This window comes from Copadichromis virginalis, linkage group LG3 (genome assembly GCF_057382275.1).
Source record: "Copadichromis virginalis isolate Kocher_CV1m ecotype Utaka linkage group LG3, C_Virginalis_male_GT1.1, whole genome shotgun sequence".
NCBI classification, from domain to species: Eukaryota; Metazoa; Chordata; class Actinopteri; order Cichliformes; family Cichlidae; genus Copadichromis; species Copadichromis virginalis.
In genome coordinates, this window is record NC_140620.1 from 6418575 (window position 1) to 6430755 (window position 12181).

The following is a 12181-nucleotide window of genomic DNA, read 5'->3' on the forward strand; positions in this document are numbered from 1 at the left end:
AACTAAATAAGAACGTGACAACTTTCAGTCATTAATGTAGCAGAGACAGAGTCTGACTAAAGGGACATCACAGTGAGACCTGTTTGATCTGCAGACACAGTCTCTCTCTACTAAGAGTGTGTTTGACTTTAACTTTCACACAAAATGATTCAGCTCCTCCAAACCCTCCAACAAACATTTACAAATGCTTAGAAACATTTTGTGTTTCTAATTACTAATGTTCCCCAGCCCCAGCATTCCCACAAATCTGTCTGTTTCCTTTTTTTAAGTTTCACTGTCTGTCTTCTAAACTTCGCTGATGCAGCTGGTCGTCTTTGTGTGAATCTGCGTGTGAAGGTAATCGAATCAGTATGTATTTTTTTCTGATATTATCAGCTGTGTGCAGCTTCACTCCAGCACAAACCATAGCATTGTTCATGATGACAGATATGAACGAGGTTGACTTGTAACACCGCAGTTATGTGAGCCGTCGTTTGTAAGCCTCTTAAACTTTCTTGCACTTTTACACAACGTTTTATGGTAGTGCTTCTTCTTCTTTGGGGATGTTTGTTCAACAGACTGAAAAAAGCTGTAATATATTTTTGAAATATATTTAAATTGGTATTTAAAGGACTGTAGCATATTCTAATTAGATTTATGATACTGTGTTAAGACAGTAAAATTGTGCATGTGTGTGTTTGTGTGTCTGTCTGAATTTTGCTGGTACTGCACTGATTGATGATCGTTGATGATCCACCTGACTAGTATAAATTACAGTTTTATATAACAGAACAAATTTGATATCTGTAAAAATATTTTTTAAATTCTTGCTTACTAGCTGACACTAAAGTTTTAACTGATTTCCCTTCTGGGACACCCACACTGTGTGCAGTTTCATCTCAGCCCACTGTGTGATTGCACATTAAAGGACATTTCTCCCCAAATTCAATAAGCTCAGTGGATTATTATAACAGCGTATCAACAATTCATTTAAGAAATCCTTCTTAGTTATTGTCATGAAAATCTCAGTGGATTCTTGACTTTGCTCGTCTACTCCACAGCCTGGATAGTTTCATTTCAAACTGCTGCCGTGTTTCTGCCAAATTAAAAAACAGTTCTACTCAAATTCAACAAGGTTCAGTTAATAAACAATGATTAACAAAAGATTTTGTTCATATTTCATTATATAATTCTGATCCATCAAAAATATTCCTTCTTAGAATAATCCTTTCTCTTATTGAAGATCGATTTATTTTTCTCATTTTGGTCATTCCTATTAACTCAGCCATTTCCTTAATCAATCCCACACCACCACCCCCAAAACCATGGGAACACAGAGCAAGGAAAGCACAAAGTACACAAGAAGGCGGGGACAATAAATACACACTGGATAATGAGACGAGAGGCAACGGGTGAGAGACATGATGCAGGAGAAAACTACAATAGTCACAGGAAGCAACAGTTAAAACAATAAAACAGGAAAACATGGAGAACAAGGCTTAAATTACATAGAGGAGAACAGACTGGACAGGGGAACATGAGATAGATAAATGCAGATGAGACTGAGACACTGATGGGAACAAATCATTAACCAAATGGGGGAAGTAAAACTCAAAGCTAAGTTCACAAGACATGAGACGATAAAAAAAGAGGAAATGATACACAGAGACATACGCAGACATGTAGAAAACAGAAAGGAAAATATAAGTGAATGGGAAACATGACAGATGGGGAAATCAGACAATGACAGACAAAGGGACATAACTGAAGTACAAAAAGGGATCACAAAAGCAGATATTTAGTGTTACAAAACCAAGAAGACAAACTACAATATGAAAACAGGGTACATGGGATATAGTAAATCCTAAAGCGAACTATTAACCATCCTTATATACAAAGAGCCAAACTAAAACACAAAAGACTCTCAAAAACAAAAAGTGTCATGGTCCTGGGTCATTTTGACCCAGCATTTTGTGTTTCCTTGAAGTTCAATTTTGTGCCTTGTGTTTATTCCGATTTTGTATTAGTTTAGGGTTGAACCTGAAGTTTGGTGCTCTGTTCATGTCCCCGTGTTGTGTTGTAAATCAGTCTGTGTGTTTCCTGCTTTACTTTGAAGGCTCGTGTCCTAGAGTTCCTGTTTTGTTCTGAAAGTCTGTGTCTGTTATCATTGTGTTCAGCTTGTCTCCTCCGGTCCTCATGTGTATTAGGTTCAGCTGTTCTTCCCTCCTGTGTGTGATTACCTGATTACCTTGCGTGTGTATATTTAGTGGGTGTCGTTCTGTGTTCGTTGTCGGCTCGTCTGCGTTCATCTGCATTCATCAGTCTATCTCTGCGTCTCTCTGCCCCGCACCCCTTTTGTAAGATTTCAGGTTTGCTCTCCAGTTTCTCTCAGTTTAGGTTTCCGTTTGTCATTACGCCTTCGTTGCCTGTTTTTTTGCCACTGCCACCTTTGTAAATAAACGTCACTCGTATCATCAGTCACTGCTGCATTTTGGGTCCTCCTTTTCCTCCACACCACACGGCTCACTCCGCCAGCCGTGACAAAAAGGCATCACAAAACCCTGAGGAAAAAAACAACGATCCTCCATCCATTCGCTTATCCTTTTCAGGGTCGCGGGGGCGCTGGAGCCTATCCCAGCTGTCATGGGGTGAGAGGCGGGGTACACCCTGGACAGGTTGCCAATCTGTCGCAGGGCCAACACACAGGGACAGACAACGATTCGCACTCACATTCACTCGCACATTCACACCTAGTGGCAATTTGGATTATCCAACTAAATATCCCCACAAGCTGCATGTCTTTGGACGGTGGGAGGAAGCCGGAGTACCCGGAGAGAACAGCGATCCTAACAAATAATATTGCAGTGGTTGGAGATGAAACTTTGCGGACATGTAGTAAATGGACTGATTCTTATATAGTGCTTTTCTACTCTCCTGGAGTTTTCAAAGTGCTCTATACAACAGGCCTCATTCACACAAGCACTTCTAAACACAAGTGCAAACTAATCATCAGAGGGCAACTTGGGGTTAGTATCTTGCCCAAGGATATTTGGCATGCAGGCTGGGGAAGCCAAGGTTTGAGCCACCAACCTTCCAATCAGCAGCTGATCTGCTCTACCATCTGAGCCACAGCCACCCACCCATCACAAGTGGGTGAGGCTGGTTCTGATATGGTGCTTTTCTACTCTGAGCATTCAAAGTGCTTCATACAAATGACTCATTCAAGGACTTTTCCTGTGCAGAAGAGTTTTCTATCTTGGGGTTAGTATCTCGTATCAAACAACCACCCTTCCAGTTACTTCGTGACCTGCTCTAACTCCTGAGCTACAGACAGAAGAGGAGTTTGTTAAGAATTTTATGACAAATGTCAAAGTTTTTTTTCTATTGTTTATTAAATTGATCTTATTAAATTTGAGTAGAACGCTCCTTTTATTTCTCTGAAACCTTGCAGCTTTTGGTGGTTAAACTGCAAATATATAGAGAAGGTAACCCAGAGGAAGAATGCACAGAGACTTTAAGGTCAGCTATCAAGAATCATTTTTACGCATTTTGATGCAATGTTATGATATTTGATGTTGAAATTGATTAGAAATGACTAATTTCATTTCTACAGAATTATGCAGTGTGGGTGTCCAAGAAGATGAATTCAGAATTTCATGTCAACTATCATATATGATTGAATACAGAACCTTCATACACCTACCTGAAACCATTTAAATGACATTATTGAGTTCCTTCAAAGTTTCTCCGTTTGAACAATTCAATTCAATTCAATTCAATTTTATTTATATAGCGCCAAATCACAACAAAAGTCGCCTCAAGGCGCTTCATAGATACAGAGAAAAACCCAACAATCATATGACCCCCTATGAGCAAGCACTTTGGCGACAGTGGGAAGGAAAAACTCCCTTTTAACAGGAAGAAACCTCCGGCAGAACCAGGCTCAGGGAGGGGCGGCCATCTGCTGCGACCGGTTGGGGTGAGAGAAGGAAGACAGGATAAAGACATGCTGTGGAAGAGAGACAGAGGTTAATAACAGATATGATTCAATGCAGAGAGGTCTAGTAATACATAGTGAGTGAGAAAGGTGACTGGAAAGGAAAAACTCAATGCATCATGGGAATCCCCCGGCAGCCTACATCTATTGCAGCATAACAAAGGGAGGATTCAGGGTCACCTGGTCCAGCCCTAACTATATGCTTTAGAAAAAAGGAAAGTTTTAAGCCTAATCTTAAAAGTAGAGATAGTGTCTGTCTCCCGAATCCAAACTGGAAGCTGGTTCCACAGAAGAGGGGCCTGAAAACTGAAGGCTCTCCCTCCCATTCTACTTTTAAATACTCTAGGAACAACAAGTAGGCCTGCAGAGCGAGAGCGGAGCGCTCTAATAGGGTGATATGGTACTACAAGGTCATTAAGATAAGATGGGGCCTGATTATTTAAGACCTTGTATGTGAGGAGCAGGATTTTGAATTCAATTCTGGATTTAACAGGAAGCCAATGAAGGGAAGCCAAAACAGGAGAAATATGCTCTCTCTTTCTAGTCCCTGTCAGGACTCTTGCTGCAGCATTTTGGATTAGCTGAAGGCTTTTCAGTGAGTTTTTTGGACATCCTGATAATAATGAATTACAGTAGTCCAGCCTGGAAGTAATAAATGCATGAACTAGTTTTTCAGCGTCACTCTGAGACAGGATATTTCTAATTTTAGAGATGTTGCGCAAATGGAAGAAAGCAGTCTTACATATTTGTTTAATATGTGCGTTGAAGGACATGTCCTGGTCAAAAATGACTCCAAGGTTCCTCACAGCGTTACTGGAGGCCAAGGTAATGCCATCCAGAGTAAGAATCTGATTAGATACCATATTTCTAAGATTTTCAGGGCCGAGTACAATAACCTCAGTTTTATCTGAATTAAGAAGCAGAAAGTTAGCGGCCATCCAGGTCTTTATGTCTTTAAGACATTCCTGCAGTTTAACTAATTGGTGTGTGTTATCTGGCTTCATGGACAGATAGAGCTGGGTGTCATCTGCATAGCAGTGAAAATGTATGCTATGTCTTCTAATGATACTGCCTAAGGGAAGCATGTATAATGTAAACAGAATTGGTCCTAGCACTGAACCCTGTGGAACTCCATAATTAACCTCAGTGTGTGAAGAGGACTCTCCATTTACATGCACGAATTGGAGTCTATTAGATAGATATGATACAAACCACTGCAGCGCAGTACTTGTAATACCTACAGCATGTTCTAATCGCTCTAATAGGATATTATGGTCAACAGTATCGAACGCTGCACTGAGGTCTAGCAGGACAAGCACAGAGATGAGTCCACTGTCAGAGGCCATAAGAAGATCATTTGTAACCTTCACTAAAGCTGTTTCTGTGCTGTGCTGAGCTCTGAAACCTGACTGAAACTCTTCAAATAAACCATTCCTCTGCAGATGATCTGTTAGCTGTTTGACAACTACTCTTTCAAGGATTTTTGATATGAAAGGAAGGTTGGAGATTGGCCTATAATTAGCTAAGACTGCTGGGTCTAGAGATGGCTTTTTGAGTAAAGGTTTAACTACAGCCAGCTTGAAGGCCTGTGGTACATAGCCGATTATTAGAGATAGGTTGATCATATTTAAGATCGAAGAATTAATTAATGGCAGGACTTCTTTGAGCAGTTTTGTAGGAATGGGGTCTAAAAGACACGTTGATGGTTTGGAGGAAGTAATTATTGAAGTTAACTCAGAAAGATCAATTAGAGAAAAAGAGTCTAACTTAACATCAATGGTACTAAGAGTAGCTGTAGATAATATTACATCTGTGGGATGATTATTGGTAATTTTTTCTCTAATGATAAAAATTTTATTTGTGAAGAAGTTCATGAAGTCATTACTAGTTAACGTTAAAGGGATGGTTGGCTCAAAAGAGCTCTGACTTTTTGTCAGCCTGGCTACAGTGCTGAAGAGAAACCTGGGGTTGTTCTTATTTTCTTCAATCAGTGATGAATAGTAAGATGTTCTGGCTTTGCGGAGGGCTTTCTTATAAAGCAGCAAACTATTTCTCCAGGCTGAATGATGATCCTCTAGATTTGTGACACGCCATTTCCTCTCCAGATTACGAGTCATCTGCTTTAGGGTACGTGTTTCAGAATTATACCACGGAGTCAGGTACTTCTGATTTGAGGCCTTAGTTTTCACAGGAGCTACAGTATCCAGAGTCGTACGTAGTGAGGAGGTGAAATTATTAACAAGATAATCGACCTCTGTTGGGGTAGCGTTCAGATAGCTGCTTTGCTCTGTGTTGGTACAGGGCATTGGAGATGATAACAGTGGGTGGATTATATTCTTAAACTTAGTTACAGTGCTTTCAGAAAGACATCTACTTTGATAAAGTCTACTCTTCACCGCTGTGTAATCAATTATTGTAAAAGTAAATGTTATCAGGAAATGATCAGACAGGAGAGGGTTTTCAGGAAACACTGTTAAATGTTCAGGTTCGATGCCATATGTTAAAACAAGATCTAGAGTGTGATTAAAGTGGTGGGTGGGTTCTTTTACATTTTGAGAGAAACCAATTGAGTCTAATAACAGATTAAATGCCATGTTGAGGCTGTCATTTTTAGCATCTACATGGATGTTAAAATCACCCACAATAATTATTTTATCTGAGCTCAGAACTAAATTAGATATAAAGTCTGAGAAATCAGACAGAAACTCTGTGTAAGGCCCAGGTGGACGATAGATGATAACAAGTAAGACTGGTTTCTGAGTTTCACAGCTGGGGTGGACAATGTTAAGCATCAGGCTTTCAAATGAATTAAAAGTCTGTCTTGGTCTTTCATTAATTAATAGGCTGGTGTGAAAAATTGCTGCCACACCGCCTCCTCGGCCTGTGCTTCGAGATTTCTGGTAGTTAGAATGACTCGGGGGTGTTGATTCATTTAAACTAACATAATCATCCTGCTGCAACCAGGTTTCTGTAAGGCAGAGTAAATCAATTTGTTGATCAATTATTAAGTCATGTACTAACAGAGACTTGGAGGAGAGAGACCTAATATTTAATAATCCACATTTCACTGTTTTACTCTTTGGTTCAGATGTGGATACTGTATTGTTCTTTCTTTGTGATTGTTTATGTTTAAGTTGTTTGTTGCTGGTTTTTAGTTTGTTTTTTGTCTTTTTGGAAGCTGACACAGTCTCTATGGAGATGGGTTTTTGGGGGGGTAGCAGGAGGAGAGAAGCTGCAGAGAAGCGTGTAAGACTGCAACTCTGCTTCCTGGTCCCAACTCTGGATAGTCATATTTTGGGGGGTTTAATAAATTTGTCCATATTTCTAGAAATGAGAGCTGCTCCATCCAAAGTGGGATGGATGCCGTCTCTCCTAACAAGACCAGGTTTCCTCCAGAAGGTTTGCCAATTATCTATGAAGCCCACATCGTTTCTGGGACACCACTCAGACAGCCAGCAATTTAAGGAGAACATGCGGCTAAACATGTCACTCCTGGTCTCCTGAACAGAGTTGTTCTTTAATTTCTCGTGTCTCAAGCAGTTTGAGGTGAAACTATGGATGCATGAAAGAGCAGCTGAGCCAAATGAGAACTGAATTTCAACTATAAAAGATGATTTTCAGAAATATTTTACATTTTTTGAAGCTATTTTAGATTTGAATGAATCATGAATGAAGAAGCATTACCAGAAAAATTAAGAAGAAAAGACAACTTGAGTGAAAAACAAATGACACTGTGGCTTTATTTCTGTTAACTTCCTGAAAATCATGTGTGTTGTTATGTGTGTGATCAGCAAAAAGGGATAAGAAGCAGCACTAACGTAAAACTTAGCATTGAAGCTCAAGTTTGGCAGATAACGGGTGGCAGGTGTGGCTCACACTTGACCACGGTGTTGGAGAAACTCTGAGCTCCGGGTCTTTATAATCACTCTGCGGAGCTCACAGAGACTGCAGGGAGGACAGGAGGACAGAGCAGACTTTGTGAATTATTTTTTATCTTAGATGTAATATAAATCCAACACAGGCCTCTGAGGAAAAGGATCGTGCTACAAACTTTCGTTTCTCTTCCAACAGAAAGCAGAGGAGTGGAGTTACTCAGAGGCTGACTGGATTAAACACACCAAAGGTTTATATTCCAGTTGGACCGTATCTCTTACCAAGGTCTGCACTACGTATCAGGATTTGATCTTATTCAGGTAATATCATGGTTCTTATAGGGGTTTGTTCACAATAGTAACTCATGCAGCCATTTTTCAGTCTCACTGACCAAACTTTTTACAACATGCTGCATTTTTAATAGTAAACTTCTGTTCAGTGCTTTTCCTGTCACACACTCATACATGTGTTTTGTCTGCAGCAGCAGCAGCAGCTGTGTTGTTGTTAGATTGTATTATCTGTTTAATCTCTTCAACATGGTTTTAGTTTTCTTTGTAAAGTCAGCAGCTCTGTCACTTTTCTCTGACTCCTCTTCTGCTCGACACTCAGCTGACACTCAGTTTCATTTCCACATTCATGAAGTTGTTGTCCAAGCGAATCATAGGCTCCATGATTGGTCAGCAAACTGTGTCCAGGAAGACAGGTTGGATAAGAATAACAGATTTATGTTTGATTACGCCCGTTTCCAATTCAGTTCCAGTCATTCCTGGCCCCAGGAGGTTGATGGGGGTGGAAGATGGGGGGCAGTGGGTTGTAAGCACAATGTAGATGAGTGGAGGCTTAATGTACTTAAACTTCCAGTCACAGTGAATCAGTGTGTGTCAGTGAATGCATCATGTGTGCTTCATGGCTCCATCTAGTGGACTGATAGTAGAAGTAGAGCAGCTGATGGCAGCTTCCTGTGCCTCACACTGCTGTCTGACTGCATTCAGCTGATATTTGGACAGCACACATGATGGAAAAGAGGATTTCAGTTGATGTGCACATGAATGATTTGTGTTTCCTCTGCAGGTGAAAGTAGAAAGTGTGTGTGAGCTGATGTGAATTGAGCAGCATGGATCAGTGTGAGGACAGAGAGGAGGGAGTCCCTCCCTCTAAAAGCACTCTGTGTGGGGAACATGAGAGCCAGACCAAAGCTCAGAGGTGAGATGACCATCTCTAACTGTCCATGACTCTTCTCCATGTCACAGCTCAGCACTCACATCACTGCTCCATCATTATTCACAGGAACCAGCCTGGACCTCCACCCAGAAGTGTGTCCTCTAAGAGCAAACGGGTGAAGGATTTATTTCCAAATTTAGGGCGAAAAAAGTCATCTGACGAAAAGTAAGTTCATGTCAGTATTAAAATGTTTGGAATTGTAATCAGCTTTTTACTATTTAACGATTTAAATAATATACTATTTACATACTTTATTTATACTTTTTATGTAATGTATTGGACACATTGAATGTGACACATGTTTCATGTTCACTTATTTTTAGCGTCAATGAGAAACCATCCAGCTCTGTGTCCTTAAAGAGTGACTGGTCCAATAATCGAAGCATTCATTTTAAAGTCCAGTCTGTGTCTGCTGCAGAGAGGTGAGCTGTTAGTAACAAGAACTCTCTGATTTAAATGATTTTGATGTTTCCTGGTTTCTAAAATGCATCTCTGTAGCAGAGCAGTGTCTCCAAGGACACACAGGCTCAGCTGTAACTGTCAGTTTATCTGGTTTAAGACACATTTGGACTCAATTGGCTGTTTTTAACTATGTATTTTAATCAGAGGTGTAAATTTAGACCTCACACATCTGGATCCTAAACTATGATAGAAACAGCTGCTAGCAGTGGGTAGTTTGACTTTGATACGCTGCTCTAGAAAGCAAACAAAGGTTTGTGCAGCTCCTCTTCAGAAAAGTGTTCAGAGAGCAGCTGCTGTATTAGACAAAGGCTCGTCGTGTGAGCCCAGATGTGTGTAACAGCTGGATGAAGGAGGACTATCACGTCTCCATCCCGCCTTTATTAATGAACTTCCTGTTGCTTGCAGATGACAGGAACACAAAGTGTTTGTGCCACGTGATGCTGCAGGAATTGTTAACATGTCCATGATGGACAAGATCTTGTTACGAAATCAGTTTCACCCCGGTTCTTTTTATTCCTCGGGCATCCAGAGACTCGGACTCAGTACTCATTTTCACAAAACCTTTATTCATCTTTATTCATCTTCATTTAAGCATGCATCTTCTAGAAGGGGAGACTTGCCAGGCCGGTGTCCCTGTGCAGATCTTCACTCCTTTGTCTGTGAAAAAAACAGTTTTGTAGAAGCGACCCCATCATAAAACCCCCATGGTGACCTGCAAACTCTGTGTGTCTGTGTGTGGGTAGGTGTGGGTGCGTCGTAACAGTCAAAGCACTGTGTGTGTGTGTGTCTCTGTGTACGTGACTTCCTGGGGGTCATAAAAGTAATCTCCTCACCCAAGCTACACCAAATTCCTCTACACAACATAGAAAACAGAGTTAACATATTACAAATATTGAGACGCCCACTCTGCATCCATTGGGCCATTGGCCTCTTGTTGTCTTACATTTACTGTCACGTTTTAGTTAATGGACTAAGGCGCAGACCGGGAATCTTTGCAGAGTTAACAATCAGTTTATTTACACAACGACACCAGGTGATGCTATTTACAACGTGCTGGAGGGGAGGGGGGTCCAGGGTTCCGGGGTATGTGAGGGGAAAGACGGGAATCAGACGCACTCCAAAGGCTCTCTCTCTTCACTCCCCACACTGGGGAAACACCAATCCACTCACTCGTCCACACGGAAACAGGCAGGCAGGGAAAGGTCCGGGGTAGATCTGCACACAGAGATAGGGGTTAATGATGAATGGAAACAACTTTACGGAGTTTACCTCACTAATGGTTGAGAGACTGACGCTGGTAGCTCAACGATCCAGCGACGAGTGACACAGTGCTGCCGTCTTAAATCGGCCTTGCGATCATCCCGATAGGCAGCAGGTGCGTGGGCCAGCGGCGGGAGCCCATAATGAGCACCGCCCCGGTAGGTGAGTGAGAGAGAGAGAGAGAGAGAGAGAGAGAGAGAAAACATGTTACCTAATACAGGATCAGCTGGTGAGGCACAGGGACCATGACTTTTACATTTAAGGTGGAGAGTCTCCTACAAACCTACTTCTAAGTTTATAACAATTATGAGTTTTTATTAAAAGTACAAGCATCCCCAACTGTAGCTTCCTGTCTCCTTTTGTGACAGGCAGACCCCCAGTGTCCATAAATTCCTTTCTCTCTAAACAATTGCACACACTCTCAGGCCACAGCCAAACTAAAACACACAGACAAATCCTTCCCTATTCCTCTCATCTACTGCTGGACCCTCTTATCTAAGCAAATTTAACACATTGTATTCTAATAATTGTTTTCTTGTACTCACAATCTCCTCGTCACACACGAGCGCTCCTTTTTTTTTTTTTTGCCTGTCCCGTTTTCTACAAGAGCCGGTTCTGGAGTCCCATCCCTACTGGGTTTTTTTTGTTTTGTTTTGGGGTTTTTTTTGCCTGTCCCGTTCGGCTCTTTTGCCATCAGAATTATTGTCTAAAGGCGAAGAAAGATGCCCAACGGATTTACTTTACCAAATTGACCATCCCAGCCTTGCCGTAATGGTCCATTTGATTCACCTTTTATTGTTTATTTTATTTTCACTTGCTGAATACAGGACAGACTTGACTGGGGGAAAGAAGGGGAGAAAGAAAGAGGGAAAGAGAAACAGCTGAGAAGAAGGACAGGGGAGAAGGGCAAAAAACAAAAACCAACAGAATGGGCAGGAAAAAAAGAAAAAAAGAAAATGCATATATCGATCACCTGGATCACCTGTTGAGAAAGAAAAAAGAAAACAAGCAGAAGAGAACAAGAGTAATAGAATAAACAACATCACAATGATATATGGGAACATGACAGTAAATACTAAATATTAAACATTATTGTGCAGCACATAAGATCAACAGAACACAGTGTGCTTTGAGGTAGGAGCCAAAAAGGGTGTAGTTTGTGGGTGTGATCACCCGTATGTACACCCTGTCAGCATGAGCACGCTTGTTTTTTTTTTAAAAGGTTCCTTCATGCACCCTGGTGACACACCCCTACTCCAAGGCCCTGCATGTGTGGGTGGTTGTGGTGGAGCGGGAAGAGGGAGGCGGCTGGAGATGGGGAGGGAAGGAAGGGAGGGGCAAGTGACCCCTCCCTGGGGCCAGCTCCCCCGCTGACCCCAGTAGGCACCC

The 12181-nt window shown here is 41.4% G+C and overlaps 1 long non-coding RNA gene across 1 annotated transcript in view; it reads left to right on the plus strand.

Moving 5' to 3' along the window:
* Positions 1 to 9496, plus strand: part of LOC146712477 (uncharacterized) — a 54285-nt gene extending 44789 nt beyond the window's left edge. The window contains exons 2-4 of the long non-coding RNA XR_014915962.1: positions 8921 to 9052; positions 9137 to 9235; positions 9394 to 9496. This is a non-coding gene — a long non-coding RNA (uncharacterized LOC146712477). The remainder of the gene's footprint in view (positions 1 to 8920; positions 9053 to 9136; positions 9236 to 9393) is intronic.
* Positions 9497 to 12181: the final 2685 nt, after the last annotated feature.